Below are 24,229 nucleotides of genomic sequence, written 5' to 3'. Positions count from 1 at the left end.
ATGTTCCCGCGCTCTGCCCATAACCCAGCGCTAGCAGTTCATAATTAGGGTTAGGGTTAGGGTTAGGGTTAGGGTTAGGGTTAGGGTTAGGGTTAGGGTTAGGGTTAGGGTTAGGGTTGGGTTAGGGTTAGGGTTAGGGTTAGGGTTAGGGTTAGGGTTAGGGTTAGGGTTAGGGTTAGGGGGTTAGGGTTAGGGTTAGGGTTAGGGTTAGGGTTAGGGTTAGGTTAGGGTTAGGGTTATGAGCCCGGCGCGCGATTAGCGGAATTTATGTAGCGTTACGGGAAGGGGTTTACATGTAAGTCTATGGAGCGTCAGCACGCTTTCGGCGGTTAGCGAATGCGAGTTAGCGCATTCCCATTCATTTGGATGGAAAGTTACTAAATCTCGCGCGGCGATTTGGCATTCCAAATTTCTGCGAAAAAGTCAAAATATTAAAACGGGAAAAATATGACGGGTGCTTCTAAATTAGTGGATCTGGAAAATGTGATTTTTAACAAAAAGACACGTTTTTCCAATTTTTTATGAGCTCTGAAAAAATGTTGATGCAAAACACAAAAACGGCCACCAGAGGGCATAGTTCCTCTATTGTAGAATTCCAGGTATGGGACTTCCATGGGTGAGTTCATGTTCCAGGAATTTGACCTCCATGGTGTACCTACCCCGGATGCCTGTGTGTAGCCCGGGAAGGGGTGCTCAAGTGTGGGTCCAAGGTGGCCAAGGTTCCTTGAGCCCTCCAGGAGACCGTGGCCTGGTGTGCAACACTAGAAGGGGTGCCAAAGGGTGGGTGAGCAGGCTCGGTCAGTGGTCGTGGTCTGTTGGAGGTTGAGTTCCAGTAAGTGGACCTCCATGGGGTACCTACCTCAGACACATGCCCCAGACAGTGACTGAAAGAGGGCAAATGTTGGCAGTACATGGGTGGAGGGAGGGTTCATGTTCCAGGAATTTGACCTCCATGGTGTACCTACCCCGGATGCCTGTGTGTAGCCCGGGAAGGGGTGCTCAAGTGTGGGTCCAAGGTGGCCAAGGTTCATTGAGCCCTCCAGGAGAACGTGGCCTGGTGTGCAACACTAGAAGGGGTGCCAAAGGGTGGGTGAGCAGGTTCGGTCAGTGGTCGTGGTCTGTTGGAGGTTGAGTTCCAGGAAATGGACCTCCATGGTGTACCTACCTCAGACACATGCCCAGGACAGGTGCTTGACTTCAGGGAAGGCTCATTGGTGAAGGGTGGGTGGGTGAGTTCATGTTCCAGGAATTTGACCTCCATGGTGTACCTATCCCGGATGCCTGTGTGTAGCCCGGGAAGGGGTGCTCAAGTTTGGGTCCAAGGTGGCCAAGGTTCCTTGAGCCCTCCAGGAGACCGTGGCCTGGTGTGCAACACTAGAAGGGGTGCCAAAGGGTGGGTGAGCAGGTTCGGACAGTGGTCGTGGTCTCTTGGAGGTTGAGTTCCAGGAAGTGGACCTCCATGGGGTACCTACCTCAGACACATGCCCCAGACAGTGACTGAAAGAGGGCAAAGGTTGGCAGTACATGGGTGGAGGGAGGGTTCATGTTCCAGGAATTTGACCTCCATGGTGTACCTACCCCGGATGCCTGTGTGTAGCCCGGGAAGGGGTGCTCAAGTGTGGGTCCAAGGTGGCCAAGGTTCCTTGAGCCCTCCAGGAGACCGTGGCCTGGTGTGCAACACTAGAAGGGGTGCCTAAGGGTGGGTGAGCAGGTTCGGACAGTGGTCGTTGTCTCTTGGAGGTTGAGTTCCAGTGAGTGGACCTCCATGGGGTACCAACCTCAGACACATGCCCCAGACAGTGACTGAAAGAGGCCAAAGGTTGGCAGTACATGGGTGGAGGGAGGGTTCATGTTCCAGGAATTTGACCTCCGTGGGGTACCTACCACAAATACACGCCCCAGACACTTTTCATGTTTTTATCACCATATTTATTCATGTTTGCACATTTTTATCACTCACACTTTACACAACTGTCTTTAGAAAGCAGTTCTCTGGAATGTCTGCTGTCGGTGCTCTTTATTTCCACTCCGTTTGCTATTATCGCCGTCGTCACAAGTTGGAGGACAAGCCTAGACATGTCTGTCGAAAAGATGCCCACCACGCCGAGCCAATAGAAATGCTCGGTTTGACTGAGTTGAAATTGTGGAATTCCATGTAGACAACCAGGAAAATGACTCGGGAATTACCTAAGTACCTACCTCAGACACATGCCCAGTACAGGTGCTTGACTGAGGGGGAAGTTTATGGGTCAACAGTGGGTAAGTTCATGTTCCAGGAAGTGGACCTCCATGGAGTACCTACCTCAGACACATGCCCAGGACAGGTGCTTGACTTCAGGGAAGGCTCATTGGTGAAGGGTGGGTGGGTGAGTTCATGTTCCAGGAATTTGACCTCCATGGTGTACCTACCACGGATGCCTGTGTGTAGCCCGGGAAGGGGTGCTCAAGTGTGGGTCCAAGGTGGCCAAAGTTCCTTGAGCCCTCCAGGAGACCGTGACCTGGTGTGCAACACTAGAAGGGGTGCCTAAGGGTGGGTGAGCAGGTTCGGACAGTGGTCGTGGTCTCTTGGAGGTTGAGTTCCAGTAAGTGGACCTCCATGGGGTACCTACCTCAGACACATGCCCAGGACAGGTGCTTGAATGAGGGTGGAAGTTTATGGGTCAACAGTGGGTAAGTTCATGTTCCAGGAAGTGGACCTCCATGGAGTACCTACCTCAGTCACATGCCAGAGCCTAAGTCCACAGGGGTACCAGGGGCACGAAAGTCCAGGCGGCGTACCAGGGGCACGAACTTCCAGGCGGCGTACCAGGGGCACGAAAGTCCAGGCAGCGTACCAGGGGCACGAAAGTCCAGGCGGCGTACCAGGGGCACGAAAGTCCAGGCGGCGTACCAGGGGCACGAAAGTCCAGGCGGCGTACCAGGGGCACGAACTTCCAGGCGGCGTACCAGGGGCACGAACTTCCAGGCGGCGTACCAGGGGCACGAACTTCCAGGAGGGCGGGATAATGCTTATTAACCCGGGGAGGGGTGCTTAAGTGTGGGTGAACAGGTTCGGATGGTGGGCAAGGTCTCCTGGAGCCCTCCACCAGACCATGGCCTGGTGTGCAACCCAGGAAGGGGTGCTTAAGTGTGGGTGAACAGGTTCGGATGGTGGGCAAGGTCTCCTGGAGCCCTCCACCAGACCATGGCCTGGTGTGCAACCCGGGAAGGGGTGCTCAAGTGTGGGTCCAAGGTGGCCAAGGTTCCTTGAGCCCTCCAGGAGACCCTGGCCTGGTGTGCAACACTAGAAGGGGTGCCTAAGGGTGGGTAAGCAGGTTCGGACAGTGGTCGTGGTCTCTTGGAGGTTGAGTTCCAGGAAGTAGACCTCCATGGGGTACCTACCTCAGACACATGCCCCAGACAGTGACTGAAAGAGGGCAAAGGTTGGCAGTACATGGGTGGAGGGAGGGTTCATGTTCCAGGAATTTGACCTCCATGGTGTACCTACCCCGGATGCCTGTGTGTAGCCCGGGAAGGGGTGCTCAAGTATGGGTCCAAGGTGGCCAAGGTTCCTTGAGCCCTCCAGGAGACCGTGGCCTGGTGTGCAACACTAGAAGGGGTGCCAAAGGGTGGGTGAGCAGGTTCGGTCAGTGGTCGTGGTCTCTTGGAGGTTGAGTTCCAGTAAGTGTACCTCCATGGGGTACCTACCTCAGACACATGCCCCAGACAGTGACTGAAAGAGGGCAAAGGTTGGCAGTACATGGGTGGAGGGAGGGTTCATGTTCCAGGAATTTGACCTCCATGGTGTACCTACCCCGGATGCCTGTGTGTAGCCCGGGAAGGGGTGCTCAAGTATGGGTCCAAGGTGGCCAAGGTTCCTTGAGCCCTCCAGGAGACCGTGGCCTGGTGTGCAACACTAGAAGGGGTGCCTAAGGGTGGGTAAGCAGGTTCGGACAGTGGTCGTGGTCTCTTGGAGGTTGAGTTCCAGGAAGTAGACCTCCATGGGGTACCTACCTCAGACACATGCCCCAGACAGTGACTGAAAGAGGGCAAAGGTTGGCAGTACATGGGTGGAGGGAGGGTTCATGTTCCAGGAATTTGACCTCCATGGTGTATCTACCCCGGATGCCTGTGTGTAGCCCGGGAAGGGGTGCTCAAGTGTGGGTCCAAGGTGGCCAAGCTTCCTTGAGCCCTCCAGGAGACCGTGGCCTGGTGTGCAACACTAGAAGGGGTGCCTAAGGGTGGGTAAGCAGGTTCGGACAGTGGTCGTGGTCTCTTGGAGGTTGAGTTCCAGGAAGTAGACCTCCATGGGGTACCTACCTCAGACACATGCCCCAGACAGTGACTGAAAGAGGGCAAAGGTTGGCAGTACATGGGTGGAGGGAGGGTTCATGTTCCAGGAATTTGACGTCCATGGTGTACCTACACCGGATGCCTGTGTGTAGCCCGGGAAGGGGTGCTCAAGTGTGGGTCCAAGGTGGCCAAGGTTCCTTGAGTCCTCCAGGAGACCGTGGCCTGGTGTGCAACACTAGAAGGGGTGCCTAAGGGTGGGTGAACAGGTTCGGATGGTGGGCAAGGTCTCCTGGAGGTCCAGCCCCAGTAGGGAGAACAGGTTTGGATGGTGGGCAAGGTCTCCTGGAGGTCCAGCCCCAGTAGGGAGTCAGCTGGTGTCCTGGGCATGACTCTCCGGTGGGTGGCCCATGGTGGTCCAATTCCCGGAAGTTATCTTTCCCCACGGTCACTTCCTGGACTTTGCCCCCTCAGTCAGCCTGGAGGAGGCAATGATTCAAGGTCATTTTTATCACTTCTGAAGGTCCCACAGGTCTGAAACTTGGTACACTAATTGCCCCTGACACTCTGATAAACATATTACAGTTTCAGACTTATAGCTCAAAGCGTTGATGAGTTATGGAAAAAAAGGCTTGAAATCAGAAGGCCGCGTTCGAAGCCTGACTCGATTTAGCAATGATTCAAGGTCATTTTTGTCACTTCTGAAGGTCCCACAGATCTGAAACTTGGCATAGTCAATGTCCCTGATGCCCTGATGATCATATTACAGTTTCAGCTTCCTAGGTCAATGTTTTTGGTGTTTTATTCAGGATAATATGCCCTAGAAGCTCACTTTTCACATTTAACAGTGAGTCATGACCCCTCTGAAGGTCCCACAGATCTGAAACTTGGCACACTCATTGCCCCTGACACTCTGATAAACATATTAAAGTTTCAGACTTATAGCTCAAAGCGTTGATGAGTTATGGAAAAAAAGGCTTGAAATCAGAAGGCCGCGTTTGAAGCCTGACTCGATTTAGCAATGATTCAAGGTCATTTTTGTCACTTCTGAAGGTCCCAGAGATCTGAAACTTGGTATAGTCAATGTCCCTGATGCCCTGATGATCATATTACAGTTTCAGCTTCCTAGGTCAATGTTTTTGGTGTTTTATTCAGGATAATATGCCCTAGAAGCTCACTTTTCACATTTAACAGTGAGTCATGACCCCTCTGAAGGTCCCACAGGTCTGAAACTTGGCACACTCATTGCCCCTGACACTCTGATAAACATATTAAAGTTTCAGACTTATAGCTCAAAGCGTTGATGAGTTAATTATGAAAAAAAGACACAGAAATTTGAATTAAAATGAAATTCATGTTTATTGATTGTGTCCCTGAGATAGGCCCAGAAACAAATTTTCATGTAATTTGCACAACTTTTGTGGACGTGGCGGGCCTTAATTATGTTGAAAATATGATACATTTCTCGGGCCACCCTTGGAAAACTACTGGGCCGATCGGAACCAAACTCACATCACAGACATATCTCGGACCAAGGAACAACATATAAAAAAATCAGCTTCCTAGGTCCTGTAGAAAGATTTTTACTCCCATGTGTCCAATCTCTCAAGGAGGTCTCAGGTCCTTACACACAGACAGCCTGTTCAAGGGCAATTTCGGACCAGCACCAATGATAATATTCCGGGGTCCGCCCCGCCAAAACTACCCGGCCGAATTCAGCCGAATTCACATCACAGACGTGTCCCCGTCCCAGGGACAACATATAAAAAAATCATAATTTTAGGACAAGTGAAATGATTTTTTTGTTTTAAAATATATTTTTGTGGGCTTTTTCCATGCCTTTAATGGATAGGATAGTTGAAGAGAGACAGGAAACACGGGGCAGAGAGGGGGGAATGACATGCAGTAAAGGGCCGTCCGATGCGGGACTCGAACCGGGGCCAGCTGCAGCGAGGACTGTAGCCTCTACACATGGGGCGTCTGCGTAACCCACTACGCTATAGACCACCACCAGTGAAAAGATTTTTACAGTTGTTTAAAAGTATGCCGAATTCTGGAACCGACCCGGAAAAAACTACTGGGCCGAATTCAGCCGAATTCACAGAAAATACTTGTCCCCGTCCCAGGAACAACATATAAAAAAATCATAATTTTAGGTGAAGTGAAACGATTTTTACAGTTGTTTGAAAATATGCCGAGTTTCCGGATCCGACCCGGAAAAAACTACCCGGCCGAATTCAGCCAAATTCACAGAAAAGACGTGTCCCGATCCCATTAACAACATATAAAAAAATCAGCTTCCTAGGTCTGGTGGAACGACTTTTATTCTCATTTTTCCAATTTGGGGGGTGGGGGCGGGGGGGGGTGGGGGGGGCAGGATGAAAAAGAAGGATGAACAGGTTCGGATGGTGAGCAAGGTCTCCAGGAGGTTGAGTTCCAGGAAGTGGACCTCCATGGGGTACCTACCTCCAGGAATTTGACCTCCATGGTGTACCTACCCCGGATGCCTGTTTGTAGCCCGGGAAGGGGTGCTCAAGTGTGGGTCCAAGGTGGCCAAGGTTCCTTGAGCCCTCCAGGAGACCGTGGCCTGGTGTGCAACACTAGAAGGGGTGCCTAAGGGTGGGTGAGCAGGTTCGGACAGTGGTCGTGGTCTCTTGGAGGTTGAGTTCCAGGAAGTGGACCTCCATGGGGTACCTACCTCAGACACATGCCCAGGACAGGTGCTTGACTTCAGGGAAGGCTCATTGGTGAAGGGTGGGTGGGTGAGTTCATTTTCCAGGAATTTGACCTCCATGGTGTACCTACCCCGGATGCCTGTGTGTAGCCCGGGAAGGGGTGCTCAAGTGTGGGTCCAAGGTGGCCAAGGTTCCTTGAGCCCTCCACAAGACCGTGGCCTGGTGTGCAACACTAGAAGGGGTGCCTAAGGGTGGGTGAGCAGGTTCGGACAGTGGTCGTGGTCTCTTGGAGGTTGAGTTCCAGGAAGTGGACCTCCATGGGGTACCTACCTCAGACACATGCCCAGGACAGGTGCTTGACTTCAGGGAAGGCTCATTGGTGAAGGGTGGGTGGGTGAGTTCATGTTCCAGGAATTTGACCTCCATGGTGTACCTACCCCGGATGCCTGTGTGTAGCCCGGGAAGGGGTGCTCAAGTGTGGGTCCAAAGTGGCCAAGGTTCCTTGAGCCCTCCAGGAGACCGTGGCCTGGTGTGCAACACTAGAAGTGGTGCCTAAGGGTGGGTGAGCAGGTTCGGACAGTGGTCGTTGTCTCTTGGAGGTTGAGTTCCAGGAAGTGGACCTCCATGGTGTACCTACCCCGGATGCCTGTGTGTAGCCCGGGAAGGGGTGCTCAAGTGTGGGTCCAAGGTGGCCAAGGTTCCTTGAGCCCTCCAGGAGACCGTGACCTGGTGTGCAACACTAGAAGGGGTGCATAAGGGTGGGTGAGCAGGTTCGGACAGTGGTCGTTGTCTCTTGGAGGTTGAGTTCCAGTAAGTGGACCTCCATGGGGTACCTACCTAAGACACATGCCCCAGACAGTGACTGAAAGAGGGCAAAGGTTGGCAGTACATGGGTGGAGGGAGGGTTCATGTTCCAGGAATTTGACCTCCATGGTGTACCTACCCCGGATGCCTGTGTGTAGCCCGGGAAGGGGTGCTCAAGTGTGGGTCCAAGGTGGCCAAGGTACCTTGAGCCCTCCAGGAGACCGTGGCCTGGTGTGCAACACTAGAAGGGGTGCCTAAGGGTGGGTGAGCAGGTTCGGACAGTGGTCGTGGTCTCTTGGAGGTTGAGTTCCAGGACGTGGACCTCCATGGGGTACCTACCTCAGACACATGCCCCAGACAGTGACTGAAAGAGGGCAAAGGTTGGCAGTACATGGGTGGAGGGAGGGTTCATGTTCCAGGAATTTGACCTCCATGGTGTACCTACCCCGGATGCCTGTGTGTAGCCCGGGAAGGGGTGCTCAAGTGTGGGTCCAAGGTGGCCAAGGTTCCTTGAGCCCTCCAGGAGACCGTGACCTGGTGTGCAACACTAGAAGGGGTGCCTAAGGGTGGGTGAGCAGGTTCGGACAGTGGTCGTGGTCTCTTGGAGGTTGAGTTCCAGGAAGTGGACCTCCATGGGGTACCTACCTAAGACACATGCCCAGAAGAGTGGCTTGACTGAGGGGATCACGGTTACCAGTGAAAGGTGGGTTAGGTACACGTTCCAGGAAATGGACCTCCACGGGGTACCAACCACAGATGCGTCCCCCCAGTACAGTAGCCTGACAGAGGGCCAAGGTAAGGAGTGCATGGGCGGTAGGTTGATGTTCCGGAAAAGTTGCCTCCGTGGGTCAAGCACCGCACAATTGTACTTTGGAATTCCAACTTCTGTGTGTGTGGACATGCAAAATGTCATTTTTGGCCTGTAAATTATTACGTGGTCTCGTACTGCCATCCAGTGGCAAAGAACGGAACTGCAACAGTGTCGTTTTTGAAAAAAGGCTTTTATTCGTTTCAAAAATGAAATATGGTCACATAAACATTCCAGTATTTTTCCCTGCGGCCCGGGAGATGCATTTAGACCACTTTCAAACATTTTACACGTTTTGTCTGGCGGTTGTAGGCCGTTGAAAAACTTCCATAAAAGGCCCGTCCCGAACGTGGAATGTTCCCGCGCTCTGCCCATAACCCAGCGCTAGCAGTTCATAATTAGGGTTAGGGTTAGGGTTAGGGTTAGGGTTAGGGTTAGGGTTAGGGTTAGGGTTAGGGTTAGGGTTAGGGGGGGTTAGGGTAGGGTTAGGGTTAGGGTTAGGGTTAGGGTTAGGGTTAGGGTTAGGGTTAGGGTTAGGGTTAGGGTTAGGTTATAGGGATAAATACGTCCTTTGAGGGGCCCCTCAAGAATGTTTTTGCCAATAACTCCGGATAGGAATGTCCTATCATCACGGAACCAAGTTCCTTGGATTCCTTGGCCCCAGACCTTTCCAATGGTGTGTCGTTTGACCCCGTGGAACCTTGGGAAATTTTCGAAATCTTAGTTTGAAACTTTAAAATGGCCATATCTCCGGAACGGTAAGTCGTAGAGACTTGAATTCAACTCTGGCGTGTTCAGCGACCCCAAATTAGGTCTGACGCGACCGACTTTCAAGTCTCTAGCACCTTCGGTTCCGGAGATATTGGCCAAAAACGGAATTCGGAAATTTCCGTTTTCTGAAAAATTCTAACTTTTGATAGGAAGGTCGTAGAGACACGTGAGTGGGCTCTACGTGACGGGCGTGGCCGAAATAGGGGGGGTAGACACCAATTGCAAACTTGTGGGAGGTACCGTTGTTGAGTTAAGGGCATGTCAAAAATCCCCATAGCAATACATGTAAAAGGTGAAAATTTTACTAAGTGGTTAGGGTTAGGGTTAGGGTTAGGGGTTAGGGGTTAGGGTTAGGGGTTAGGGTTAGGGTTAGGTTAGGGTTAGGGTTAGGGTTAGGTTAGGGTTAGGGTTAGGGTTAGGGTTAGGGGTTAGGGTTAGGGTTAGGGTTAGGGTTAGGGGTTAGGGTTAGGGTTAGGGTTAGGGTTAGGTTATAGGGATAAATACGTCCTTTGAGGGGCCCCTCAAGAATGTTTTTGCCAATAACTCCGGATAGGAATGTCCTATCATCATAGAACCAAGTTCCTTGGATTCCTTGGCCCCAGACCTTTCCAATGGTGTGTCGTTTGACCCCGTGGAACCTTGGGAAATTTTTGAAATCTTAGTTTGAAACTTTAAAATGGCCATATCTCCGGAACGGTAAGTCGTAGAGACTTGAATTCAACTCTGGCGTGTTCAGCGACCCCAAATTAGGTCTGACGCGACCGATTTTCAAGTCTCTAGCACCTTCGGTTCCGAAGATATTGGCCAAAAACGGAATTCGGAAATTTCCGTTTTCTGAAAAATTCTAACTTTTGATAGGAAGGTCGTAGAGACACGTGAGTGGGCTCTACTTGACGGGTTAGGGTTAGGGTTAGGGGTTAGGGTTAGGGTTAGGGTAGGGTTAGGGTTAGGGTTAGGGGTTAGGGTTAGGGTTAGGGTTAGGTTAGGGTTAGGGTTAGGGTTAGGTTAGGGTTAGGGTTAGGGTTAGGTTATAGGGATAAATACGTCCTTTGAGGGGCCCCTCAAGAATGTTTTTGCCAATAACTCCGGATAGGGTTAGGGTTAGGGTTAGGGTTAGGGTTAGGGTTAGGGTTAGGGTTAGGGTTAGGTTAGGGTTAGGGTTAGGGTTAGGGTTAGGGTTAGGGTTAGGGTTAGGTTAAGGGATTTTGGGATGGCAGAGCGCCGTCAGGCGCGATGCCATCCAGGTGCACGCTCCATGCCATCCTCCCCAAGGGGAGACGACCCCGTGACCCCCGTCAGAGACTCAGAATGAGGTTCAAGAATAAATTAAATTAAATTATATACATTTTATTTACATAGAAAAGAAAAGAAACACAAATGGGACTGAAAATCCACCAACTATGTACAAAATAAAATCCATTATAAAACCTTGTCTGAACTTATGAAAAAAACACCAAAATTAAGTTATGAAAATTATTATTATGTACAGTTTATTTACAAATTGAAATTAAAAGTTAAAAATTAAAATTAAATCCCCATAGTCTTCTACGTTGTTTTGAGGGGGAGGAGGGTGGGGTCAAAGGTCAGGAATAGTCTTCGTCCGAGTCTGGAATTAGGTTAAAGCCCCTGAGTCATTTGGGGTGAGGGGTCAAAGGTTAGGGTTAGTTAAAGTCCAAGGTTAGGGTTAGGTTGAAAGTCCTGAGTCCGTAGGGTTAGAGTAGGGATTAGGGTTAGGGTTAGTGGAGGTCAAAGGTCAGATTAGGGTTAGTGAGGGGTTAGGGTTAGGGTTAGAAGTCCTGTGTCTTTAGGGTTAGAGAGGGGGTTAGGGTTAGGGTTAGTAAAGGTCAAAGGTCAGGTTAGGGTTAGTGAGGGGTTAGGGTTAGGGTTAGAAGTCCTGAGTCCTTAGGGTTAGAGTAGGGGGTTAGGGTTAGGGTTAGTAGAGGTCAAAGGTCAGGTTAGGGTTAGTGAGGGGTTAGGGTTAGGGTTAGAAGTCCTGAGTCCTTAGGGTTAGAGTAGGGGGTTAGGGTTAGGGTTAGTAGAGGTCAAAGGTCAAGTTAGGGTTAGTGAGGGGTTAGGGTTAGGTTAGAAGTCCTGTGTCCTTAGGGTTAGAGGGGAAGTCCGGATCAGGGTTAGTGGGGTCAAGGGTCAGGTTAGGGTTAGTAGAGGTCAGGGATTAGGGTTAGGGTTAGGGTTAGGGTTAGGGTTAGGGTTAGGGTTAGGGTTAGGGTTAGGGTTAGGGTTAGGGTTAGGTTATAGGGATAAATACGTCCTTTGAGGGGCCCCTCAAGAATGTTTTTGCCAATAACTCCGGATAGGAATGTCCTATCATCACGGAACCAAGTTCCTTGGATTCCTTGGCCCCAGACCTTTCCAATGGTGTGTCGTTTGACCCCGTGGAACCTTGGGAAATTTTCGAAATCTTAGTTTGAAACTTTAAAATGGCCATATCTCCGGAACGGTAAGTCGTAGAGACTTGAATTCAACTCTGGCGTGTTCAGCGACCCCAAATTAGGTCTGACGCGACCGACTTTCAAGTCTCTAGCACCTTCGGTTCCGGAGATATTGGCCAAAAACGGAATTCGGAAATTTCCGTTTTCTGAAAAATTCTAACTTTTGATAGGAAGGTCGTAGAGACACGTGAGTGGGCTCTACGTGACGGGCGTGGCCGAAATAGGGGGGGTAGACACCAATTGCAAACTTGTGGGAGGTACCGTTGTTGAGTTAAGGGCATGTCAAAAATCCCCATAGCAATACATGTAAAAGGTGAAAATTTTACTAAGTGGTTAGGGTTAGGGTTAGGGTTAGGGGTTAGGGGTTAGGGTTAGGGGTTAGGGTTAGGGTTAGGTTAGGGTTAGGGTTAGGGTTAGGTTAGGGTTAGGGTTAGGGTTAGGGTTAGGGGTTAGGGTTAGGGTTAGGGTTAGGGTTAGGGGTTAGGGTTAGGGTTAGGGTTAGGGTTAGGTTATAGGGATAAATACGTCCTTTGAGGGGCCCCTCAAGAATGTTTTTGCCAATAACTCCGGATAGGAATGTCCTATCATCATAGAACCAAGTTCCTTGGATTCCTTGGCCCCAGACCTTTCCAATGGTGTGTCGTTTGACCCCGTGGAACCTTGGGAAATTTTTGAAATCTTAGTTAGGGTTAGGGTTAGGGTTAGGGTTAGGGTTAGGGTTAGGGTTAGGGTTAGGGTTAGGGTTAGGGTTAGGTTATAGGGATAAATACGTCCTTTGAGGGGCCCCTCAAGAATGTTTTTGCCAATAACTCCGGATAGGAATGTCCTATCATCATAGAACCAAGTTCCTTGGATTCCTTGGCCCCAGACCTTTCCAATGGTGTGTCGTTTGACCCCGTGGAACCTTGGGAAATTTTTGAAATCTTAGTTTGAAACTTTAAAATGGCCATATCTCCGGAACGGTAAGTCGTAGAGACTTGAATTCAACTCTGGCGTGTTCAGCGACCCCAAATTAGGTCTGACGCGACCGATTTTCAAGTCTCTAGCACCTTCGGTTCCGAAGATATTGGCCAAAAACGGAATTCGGAAATTTCCGTTTTCTGAAAAATTCTAACTTTTGATAGGAAGGTCGTAGAGACACGTGAGTGGGCTCTACTTGACGGGTTAGGGTTAGGGTTAGGGGTTAGGGTTAGGGTTAGGGTAGGGTTAGGGTTAGGGTTAGGGGTTAGGGTTAGGGTTAGGGTTAGGTTAGGGTTAGGGTTAGGGTTAGGTTAGGGTTAGGGTTAGGGTTAGGTTATAGGGATAAATACGTCCTTTGAGGGGCCCCTCAAGAATGTTTTTGCCAATAACTCCGGATAGGGTTAGGGTTAGGGTTAGGGTTAGGGTTAGGGTTAGGGTTAGGGTTAGGGTTAGGGTTAGGGTTAGGTTAGGGTTAGGGTTAGGGTTAGGGTTAGGGTTAGGGTTAGGGTTAGGGTTAGGTTAAGGGATTTTGGGATGGCAGAGCGCCGTCAGGCGCGATGCCATCCAGGTGCACGCTCCATGCCATCCTCCCCAAGGGGAGACGACCCCGTGACCCCCGTCAGAGACTCAGAATGAGGTTCAAGAATAAATTAAATTAAATTATATACATTTTATTTACATAGAAAAGAAAAGAAACACAAATGGGACTGAAAATCCACCAACTATGTACAAAATAAAATCCATTATAAAACCTTGTCTGAACTTATGAAAAAAACACCAAAATTAAGTTATGAAAATTATTATTATGTACAGTTTATTTACAAATTGAAATTAAAAGTTAAAAATTAAAATTAAATCCCCATAGTCTTCTACGTTGTTTTGAGGGGGAGGAGGGTGGGGTCAAAGGTCAGGAATAGTCTTCGTCCGAGTCTGGAATTAGGTTAAAGCCCCTGAGTCATTTGGGGTGAGGGGTCAAAGGTTAGGGTTAGTTAAAGTCCAAGGTTAGGGTTAGGTTGAAAGTCCTGAGTCCGTAGGGTTAGAGTAGGGATTAGGGTTAGGGTTAGTGGAGGTCAAAGGTCAGATTAGGGTTAGTGAGGGGTTAGGGTTAGGGTTAGAAGTCCTGTGTCTTTAGGGTTAGAGAGGGGGTTAGGGTTAGGGTTAGTAAAGGTCAAAGGTCAGGTTAGGGTTAGTGAGGGGTTAGGGTTAGGGTTAGAAGTCCTGAGTCCTTAGGGTTAGAGTAGGGGGTTAGGGTTAGGGTTAGTAGAGGTCAAAGGTCAGGTTAGGGTTAGTGAGGGGTTAGGGTTAGGGTTAGAAGTCCTGAGTCCTTAGGGTTAGAGTAGGGGGTTAGGGTTAGGGTTAGTAGAGGTCAAAGGTCAAGTTAGGGTTAGTGAGGGGTTAGGGTTAGGTTAGAAGTCCTGTGTCCTTAGGGTTAGAGGGGAAGTCCGGATCAGGGTTAGTGGGGTCAAGGGTCAGGTTAGGGTTAGTAGAGGTCAGGGATTAGGCTTAGTCTTATAAGGGGTCAAAGGTTGGGGTAGGGTTAGTAAAAGTCCAGAAATAGGTTTTATTTAAACCCCCTAAGTCTTAGGGGGGAGGGGGGGAGATGTGGTCAGGGGTGAGGGTTAGTCCTAGTCTGAGTCTGACATTGAGGCATGGAAATACATTCAGGCACGGAAATACATTCTGTCATTGAGACCTTGTGGAAACCCTGTATCTAATTTTAATATCCAATCCCTTTCAGATCTCCTCCTTTGAGCCATGGACCAGTGTGGGTTGCATTCCAGCACCAGGGTCTGGACAGCGTCCCACCCATGGTCTACAAAATGTTGTACCACATGTCTGTCAGTGTGTTTTTTAGAGTTGATATTACTTTTGTGGCATGCAAGTCTAATATTGATGGACAGTCCTGTTTCTCCCACATATTTTATCCCACAGGTTTTGCAAGTGATTAAATAAACACAATTTTTGGTTTTAATATTAGCTGTTTGTGCTGTGTGAAATACTTTATCATTGTGTGAGTCGTATACCCACTTTTTTTGTTTGAAATAATTTTGTTGGGTGTCAATTAATTTTTCTGTAATTGGTGGGAGTTTAGCTCTAACTAGATAGTCCTGTAAATTTTTATTCTTTCTAAATGCTGCAATAATTCTGATGTCTGCCTCAGGTTGGTTAGTTTTAATTGCCTTTTCAAAATGTTTTTTAATTTGTTTAACTAATTTGACTGTAGAAAGTGAATAGGTGGTTATGAGAGGCAGAGCTGTAGAGACCTGTATAGGTTTTCTATGTAAAAACACCTTGAGGCAACCCCTAAGGAAGGTCCTGGAGTACCCTCTTGTGGCCAAAACACGAAACAACACTTTCATGGCATGAGAGAAATCTTCAGCCTGTGTACAGATTCTGTGGAATCTTAGCAGCTGTGATTTGATGAGACCTGCAAAAGTGTGTTTTGGATGGTGGCTGCTTTTTTGTAGGAGTGCATGTGTATCAGTATCTTTAAAGTAAACTTTGATATCCAATTGATTATTAATTTGGAATTTAGGGCCTTTATAGGTGGTTGTGTCCAGGAAATTAACCGAATTATCATCTAATGTAGCTTTTAATTTAATTGAAGAATTATGTTGATTTAGTGTATTGAGAAAAGTGTCAAATTCCTCCCTCGAATAAATCCAAATCCCCCAGACGTCGTCCAAATATCTGTAATAATGTAGAGGTTTTTTCTCACATGTGTTTAAAGCTGAGGTTTCCCACGAGGCCATGAATATGTCTGCGTAGGCGGGGGCGAATTTTTTGCCCATGGCAGTACCTTTTACTTGGAGATAAAATTTATCATTGAATTCAAAATCATTTTTGGTTAGATTAATTTCCAGGAGTTGTAGAAGTTCCCTGTCAGGCCTTCTACTGTCAGGATTTTTTAGAAAAATTTCTTTTACTGCCTGTATGCCTTCTCTGGTGTCTATATTTGTGTACAAACTATCTACGTCGATAGTGAAGAGAATCGAATTGGGGGGAATGGTTATAGATTTAATTTTTTGGATGAAATCATAGGTGTCCTTGATATAACTTTTGTGTAGTTTAGCCAATGGATTTAGAAAAAAGTCAACATATTCTGCAGATCTATAGGTCTCACTATTACAGTCGGACACTATAGGCCGTCCCGGGGGTATTTCGAATGGTTTACTCCATTTTTCAGGCTCTTTGTGGACTTTTGGCAGCAAGTAGAAGCGTCTGGGCCTAGGTTCTGTATCTCCAATCAGATAATTTCTTTGTTTAGCATTGATTAATTTTTTATCATATATTTTTTGAAAAATTTGGGTTATTAATTTTGAGGTCTCTACATAAATGGGTTTTGGTAATTTTGAATAATATTTGGTATCATTTAATTGCCTGTGGGCCTCCCAAATATATTGATCTCTGTCCATTACTACTGTTAAGCTGCCTTTATCAGCTGGTTTAATAATCAGATTTTTTTGTTCTGCAATTAATTCTTTTAGAGCTTTCTTTTCCTCTGTAGTCAAATTGGGTTGAGTGGTTATAATTTTAAATGAGTTTTGGAAGTAGTCAAGATCTGTTTTTATCAATTGGTGAATGTAGGGAGGCAGGCTGGTATCTGGAGGAGTCCAAAAGGAAGCTGGAATAAATGGTTCTTTTTCTGTTTTGTCTTGGTCTCCATAATAAGCCCATAATTTAATTCTCCTGTGGAAATTTTGTAAATCTGCTCTGGATTGTGGTCTAATTTGCTTGTTAGTGCCTACTGTTGGAATAAAATTCAAACCCCTATTTAGTAATGACAGCTGTGGTATTGTCAGTTTAGCATGTTTAGACAAAATCATTACATTTTTAAACCCCTCCTCGTAAAAGAGGCTTTTGGGGCTGTCTAGTTTACCTGCTTTATCCAATGGTCAAACATCTTTGCAGCTGTGCCGTGGGTCCAATGCACGTGGTCAATCTCGGTCTGGAAGTCCTTGGAGGGGAGCTGGGGAATACAGTCATAGTTCTTTTGGATGTAGTTGTTCAGTAGTTGAATGTTCAGTCTTTCTTTTTGGGGCAAGAGGCAGGAAAAGTTGATGGTGGGGATGAGAATGTTCGCATCAGGGAACCTGTTTTTGGCCATTCTGACTGTTCTCTGCATCTGTTTGATGGTGGTCTCCCTGGTCTTTTGCTTCCTGTTATTGAGACCAAAGGCCAAGATGAGGGTCTCAGGAAGCGTGCCACACACAGCTTTGCGCAGTATTGCTTCTGCGTGGTGGAATGTGGCACCAGGATAGCTGTCCACCTGGAGGTTTTCAATGGAGAAGGGTGGGAACCTGGCCACATTCGAGTCTCCAATAATCAGGAACTTTTTTCGGATACACAGGCCCCAGTCCTGTAGTTTCTTTAAAGTGTTCAGGTGCCTGGTTGGTCTGCGGGTGGGGGTCCTCGCCGTGGCTTGTGGCGTGGCAGGGGGGGTGTCTTTTGCTGTGTTTGGTCTGGGCCGCAGAAACATGGAGATGTTGGGCAGGGGATGTGGGTCGAGTGGTGGGGGTCTCTGTGTGGCGAGGGGGACTTGGGGGTCTTTGCTGGGTCCAGCTGGGTCCTTGGCGGGGGTGTCCTCCTCAATTTCAATTGTGAAATTACCAGGTTGTACACAGGGGTTGTTGAGATGCTGCCGGCGGGGGGCGCTGATTGGCGTGCCTGGCGTTTCCATGACAACCTGGTCTCCTCCGGGGGTCGTACATGGCTGATGAGGAGTAGGTGAGGCAGGACGAGGAGGAGGAGAAGGAGTAGCAAGGAGAGTAGGTGCATGTGGCAGGAACAGTCTGGGGGCTCTGGGGGGGAGTGCAGAGGGAACAGGTGAGAGAAGAGGAGAGGGGGGGAGAGGAACTGGGAAATCTGGCTCCTCCTCTGTTTCCTCAGGTGGGTCAGGTGACCAATCTCCCCTCCTCCGGTCCGTCTCGATGGTCACAGCCGTTGTGATGCTGACCGCAGTGTTTTCAGCGGCTGTGAGCGGCTGCTGGACGGCCGCCGTACTGCGCATGCGCCCGTCTGTTTCGGCCGTGTTTAAGCGTCCAGCTGCTGGGACGAGCGGGGTCCGTTCCCGTGTCGTCTGTGCTGTTGTGGGGGGTGTGGGGGGTCGAGGAGGTGCGGCAGGAATGCGGGACGGGGGTGGCTGGGAAGGCTGGTTCTCTCCGGCCGGAGAAAGCTCATTTAGATAAGCTTTTAAAAAAGCTTCAGCCCCTTTCAGCGTCTCCTCTTTCAGCCTGGTTCCGAGGTTTCTCCTGGCCCAGGTGCTGGCAATCTGGAAGGGTCCCTCCCACTCTCGGCTGGGAAAATCAGCCAGGTCCTGAATGTCATCAGCAGCACTCTCCTCGTAGTGCTGCTGCAAAATCTGCAGCGCGTTATGCTGCCAGTTTTTTGCATTTCCTTCCAACAGCGTCAGCGTCTTTTCTGTCGGCGATGCCGGCTTAATAAAGCTCGCCAGGTTTTGAGTGGTTTTGCTGATTATGGGGGGTGGGTCCGTGCCGGATACATTTTTCAGGTGGTGGAGGGATTTAATAATTTTATAAATTATTCTCACCTTGAAGGAGAAATCCGGATCGTCAGATTGAACTGTATGCTGCTGGTTGGGCTCAGAGCGTTCAAACTGTTCACGGGGAGGCCGGCGTCGGTTCTGGCGACCCTGGAAGCGGCCGCGCCGCTCTCCGGGCTCGAACGCACGGGGCTGTGCCGGTCTCCGCTCGTACCTGTAGTCTGCACGGCGCTGTTGCTGGATGGGGGGGCGAGGGGGGCCTCTGTAGAAATCACCGGCATGACGGGTCCGGTCATCGTAGAAGCGCGTTGGATATTCATACCTGGGTGGCTGGCGTTCCTCTCTGTATGACCGTGCGTAATAGCGTCGAGGCGATGGTGTGTGGCGGCTCCGCTGGTGAAACTCAGCGGGTCTGTAGCGGCTGTCGGCGGAGCGTTGGCGTCTGGTGGTCCGCTCGTAGTCTCGCCAGCGTGGTGGTGGAGGAAGAAGAGGAGGCGGCGAGGCGGAGTAATAACGCTGTCGGTTCTTTTTCTCTTTCTCTCTCTCGTGTCCGGTGCGTCTGGAGCCGCTGTGGTCGGGGAGCGCTGGATACTCCCGGCTGTGTCCGCGCCGCTCTCCTCTGGCTACCTGCGCATACGTGCGCCGTTGTGGAGAGGCCGGCCGTGGCCTGGGACGGTGTGCGGCTTTCCTCTCACCGGAGGAGTGGTACGAACGCTGCGGCCGCTCTCTGCTGCGCTGCTGCAGTCGGCCGCGGCGGTAGGTGACACGCCGCCAGCCGTCTTCTTCTCCATACACGGTCATGAGAAGCAGTGTTGTGTGTGTATAATCCTGTACTTTTCAAAAGCTATGAGCTTTGGTGCTCGCTAAATGTAATGAAACTGAAAACCGTTTCTATTGAACAAGCGGCAATTTATTGAAAAGTGCAATAAAGCCAAGAAGTATATACAAAGTGGAAAGTATATACAAAAGCGACGTTTCAGCTCTAAACGAGCCTTCTTCAGGCTGGCGTTGTAACAAGGTAGCATGCGGTGGAGCTGAGATGCTGTCAGGCCGATGGTTGAAGCCGAATGAATGAGGCTGGGAGCTTTTTATTGCTCTGAGCGGCTTTTTTGCATTTTAGCGCCAAAGCATCTGATAGGCCGGTCAAAAGATGTGACCCGGAAACTACAGCGCTCACCGCAGGCGACCTTTGTTACTGCACTCAAATCAGTTTACATGCAATAGGATATACACACACAGTATCCAATACAAAAGAAACATTGTAACAATAATACATTAGATGTCATAAAATCCATTACAATCAGAACATATCAGAAAATTTGAACCATAAACATATTGAAATTGGTTTTTAAAGAGACAGTGATTACATTGCCATTTTCAAATATTCCAAATGAGTGTTATAAATGCATTGTGTTTTTCTTTTACAGAAAATCATTGACAGAGGGAAACAGAGCCGGACCCAGAGGGAAGGATGCAGGATCAGGCGGGATAGGTATGAGGGATTTTGGGATGGCAGAGCGCCGTCAGGCGCGATGCCATCCAGGTGCACGCTCCGTGCCATCCTCCCCAAGGGGAGACGACCCCGTGACCCCCGTCAGAGACCCAAAATGAGGTTAAAGAATAAATTAAATTAAATTATATACATTTTATTTACATTTATAGAACAAAAACACAAATGGGACTGAAAATCCATAAACTATGTACAACATAAACTCCATTAAAAACACCAAAATTAAGTTATGAAAAATGATTATGTACAGTTTATTTACAATTTAAAAATTAAAAATAAAAAATTAAAATTAAATTTAAATCCCCATAGTCCTCTACATTTTTTTGAGGGGGAAGAGGGTGGGGTCAAAGGTCTGGATTAGTCTTCGTCTGAGTCTGGAATTAGCTTAAAGCCCCTGGGTCATTTGGGTTGAGGGGTAGAGGTCAAGGTTAGGGTTAGTGGAGGTCAAAGGTCAGATTAGGGTTAGTGAGGGGTTAGGGTTAGGGTTAGAAGTCCTGTGTCCTTAGGGTTAGAGTAGGGGTTAGGGTTAGGGTTAGTGGAGGTCAAAGGTCAGGTTAGGGTTAGTGAGGGGTTAGGGTTAGGGTTAGAAGTCCTGTGTCCTTAGGGTTAGAGTAGGGGTTAGGGTTAGGGTTAGTGGAGGTCAAAGGTCAGGTTAGGGTTAGTGAGGGGTTAGGGTTAGGGTTAGAAGTCCTGTGTCCTTAGGGTTAGAGTAGGGGTTAGGGTTAGGGTTAGTAGAGGTCAAAGGTCAGGTTAGGGTTAGTGAGGGGTTAGGGTTAGGGTTAGAAGTCCTGTGTCCTTAGGGTTAGAGTAGGGATTAGGGTTAGGGTTAGTAGAGGTCAAGGGTCAGGTTAGGGTTAGTGAGGGGTTAGGGTTAGGTTAGAAGTCCTGAGTCCTTAGGGTTAGAGCAGAAGTCCGGGTTAGGGTTAGGGTTAGGGTTAGGGGTTAGGGTTAGGGTTAGGGTTAGGGGTTAGGGGTTAGGGTTAGGGTTAGGGACAAAGTGTTTTTTGGCATCCGACATCCCGAAGGGATGTCGGGTGCCGAGGCATTCTCCATCCAGCACATCCCCGTGTAGGCAGGTACCACAGTCACCCGCAGGAGGAGCGAGGGAAGCCAGAGAGAGAAAAAAAGAAAATAAAAGAAATGAGGAGATAAGTATCAAGAAGAGAGAGAGAGAGAGAGAGAGAGAGAAAGAGAGGGAGAGAGAGAGTGTGTGAGCCAGAGGGAGCGAGAGTGAATGAGAATGAGTGAGGAATGTTTAAGTTTAGGGTTAGAGTAGGGTTAGGGATAGAACTAGAGAGAGAGAGAGAGAGAGGGAGAGAGAGAGAGAGAGTGTGTGAGCCAGAGGGAGCGAGAGTGAATGAGAATGAGTGAGGAATGAGAAAGAGAAAGAGCAAGAGAGAGAGAGAGAGAGAGAGAAGGACAGAGAGAGAGAGATATAATTTGGATTTTTTTGTTTTTCAAATATAATTGTTGGGGCAAGATTGAAATTTGGTTATGATTTTGTATTTTGGGTTCATCAAATTGGTTTTAGTTTCTGAAGTAGAATTTGTCATTTAATCCTTGTGGGAACATGGTTTTTAATTTTATAATCCAGTCTCTCTCTGCTCTTCTTCTCTGTGCTGTAGACCAGTGGGGGTTACATTGTAACACTGTGGCTTGTACTGATCCCCAGCCATGAAGGATGAAGTGTGCTACAAGGTGTCTGTCTGTGTTTGTGGACTATGAATCGTGTATGTAGTGTCAGACCAGTTTCACCAACATATTTCAAGTCACACATTTTACAGACAATTATATAAACACAGTTAGACGATCTAATATTTCCACCCTTGGCTGTGTTAAACACTTCATCATTTACAGAATCATAAATCCATTGGACTTGTTTAAAGTACTCATGATTAATTTTGTCTGTCTTTTCAATTTGTTTTGGAATTTTTGCCCTGACCAAATAATCTTTTAAGTTTTTATTCTTTCTGAAAGCCGCAATTATTTTAATGTCTGTGTTCATTTGGTTTGATTCTGTCATCTCCTTTAAATTTGTTTTTATGTTTTTCACTAATTTAACAGAGGAGGGAGAGAAAGTGGTCACAAAGGGCAGTGCGGTGGTAACCTGGACTGGTTTGACCTGCAGGAAGGTTTTGAAGCAGCTCCTCAAAAAGGTCCTAGTGTACCCTCTGCTGGACAAAGAGGAGAACAGCGTTTTTGTTGCCACTTCAAAATCTGCTGTCTGAGTGCAGATTCTGTGGAATCTGAGAAGTTGGGACTTGATTAGGCCTGCAAAGGTATGTTTAGGGTGGAAACTGCTTTTGTGTAGAAGTGCATGTGTGTCTGTTTCTTTGAAATAAACTTTGATGTCCAATTGGTTGTGTTGTGTAAATTTATGACCTTTATATGTTGTGGTGTCCAAAAAATTGACCGAATTGTTATCAATGATGTGTTTTAATTTTATTGAGGGATTGTGATTGTTTAATGTGTGAAAAAATTGATTGAATTCCTCCTCTGTATGCTCCCAAATCCCCCATATGTCGTCCAAATATCTGAGGTAATATAGTGGTTTCAGTGTGCACTTCTCCAGAGCAGTAGTTTCCCAGCAGGCCATAAATATGTCGGCGTACGCCGGTGCAAATTTTTTGCCCATGGCTGTTCCTTTGATTTGTAAAAAATATTTGTCATCGAATTCAAAATCATTTTTGGTCAAATTAATTTCTAATAATTGTAGCAATTCTTTGTCTGGTCTTTTTTTGTCTTTAAATTTCGAAAGGGCTTCTCTAATTGCCTGGATTCCTTCTTGGGTGTCAATATTGGTATACAAGCTGTCTACATCAATTGTGAAAAACAGAGATGTTGTGGGAATGTTTAAGTTTTTTATTTTTTCAATAAAATCATAAGTGTCCTTTATATAGCTTTTGTGTTTTTTGGCCAATGGGTTTATGTAATAATCAATAAATTCTGCTGCTCTATAAGATTCACTGCTGCAGTCAGATACTATGGGACGCCCAGAGGGAATTTTAAAAGGAAGGCTCCAATCAGCCGGATTTTTATGTATTTTGGGTAATAAATAAAATCTTCTGGGTCTTGGTTGTATATCGCCAATTAAATAGTTTCTCTGTTTTGCATTAATTAGTTTTTTCTCATAAATTTTTTGAAAGATTTGGGTAATTTGAATGAATGTTTGTGGGTAAATTGGTTTGGGTAATTTGATATAATATATGGGGTTGTTTAGTTGTCTGTATGCTTCCCATTTGTACTGTTCAAGGTCCAATATTACCACCGCACTGCCCTTATCTGCTGGTTTTATTATGATTTCTTTATTTTCCATTAATTGTTTTAGGGCCAAATTTTCTTCTGTTGTGAAATTGGGGTTTATTTTTAGGATTTCAAATTGATTATTAAAGTAATTTAGGTCAGATTGGATTAATTGAGAGATGTGGGGGGGCAAGTTGCTTTGTGGTGGTGTCCAATCAGAAGCCGGCATGAAGGGGAGTTTATCTGTGACGTCATCATCACCATAATAAGCCAGCAGCTTCAAGCGTCTGTGATATTTCTGTAAGTCGAATCGAGATTGTTGCCTGATATTTTTATTACTGCCTCTGGTTGGGATAAAATTTAGTCCTCTGTTTAATATTCCTAATTGGGATTGTGTCAATTTAGTGTTTTCTGATAAAATCATGACATTTTTAAACCCCTCCTGTACAAAATGGCTTCCGGGGTTTCCTAGTTTAAAAATTTAGACCAATGTTCTAATATTTTGCATGCTGTGTGATGAGACCAATGGATTTTGTCAGGTAAGGTGCTCGTATTATAGTCTTTGCTGCAAAGTTTGGGAATGCAGCCATCGAGTGCTGTGATGTAATTGTTGAGCATGCTTAGGGTGTGACGCTCTGCACGTGGCAGCGCGTCATCAAAGTTAATTGCAGGTACCAGAACAGTGGCCCCTGGAAACTTGAGGTTAGCCACCTTAATGAGGCTTTGGAGCTGTCTAATTGGCGTTGTGGTATTTTTCTGGGACCTGTTATTTAGACCAACTGACAAAATTAAGGTTTGGACTTTTGTGGTATTGGTAACACCACGCAGAATAGCCTCAATGTGGTGAATCTTAGCACCTGGATAGCTGTCTATCTGTAAGTCCTGATTTTTGAAAGGGGGCAGCCTGGCCAAATTTGAGTCTCCTACAATAACAAATTTTCTCCTTACACACAAGGACCAGTCTCTCAGTTTCCTGAGAGTGTTGATGTGCCTCGTTGGTCTCCTGGTCAAAGCAGCTGGAGAGGGGAGTGGTGACGTCACTGTGGCCCTCAGCTGCTCATCTGGATCCGGCTGTGTGCAGGTAGGTTGCTCACCCTGGGAAGCTGGTTTTGCTGGGGTGAAGATTGGTGCTGTAGCTGCCAGAGGGGCACGGCGGCGAGGAGGAGCCAGTCCGAGGATGGGGGATGCAGCTCCGGACACAGTACCTGCCTCAGGTGTTGAGCCCTGGGAAAGCTC

This window comes from Centropristis striata, chromosome 6 (genome assembly GCF_030273125.1).
Source record: "Centropristis striata isolate RG_2023a ecotype Rhode Island chromosome 6, C.striata_1.0, whole genome shotgun sequence".
In the NCBI taxonomy this organism is placed as follows: domain Eukaryota; kingdom Metazoa; phylum Chordata; class Actinopteri; order Perciformes; family Serranidae; genus Centropristis; species Centropristis striata.
Note: the sequence above shows the minus strand (reverse complement) of the source record.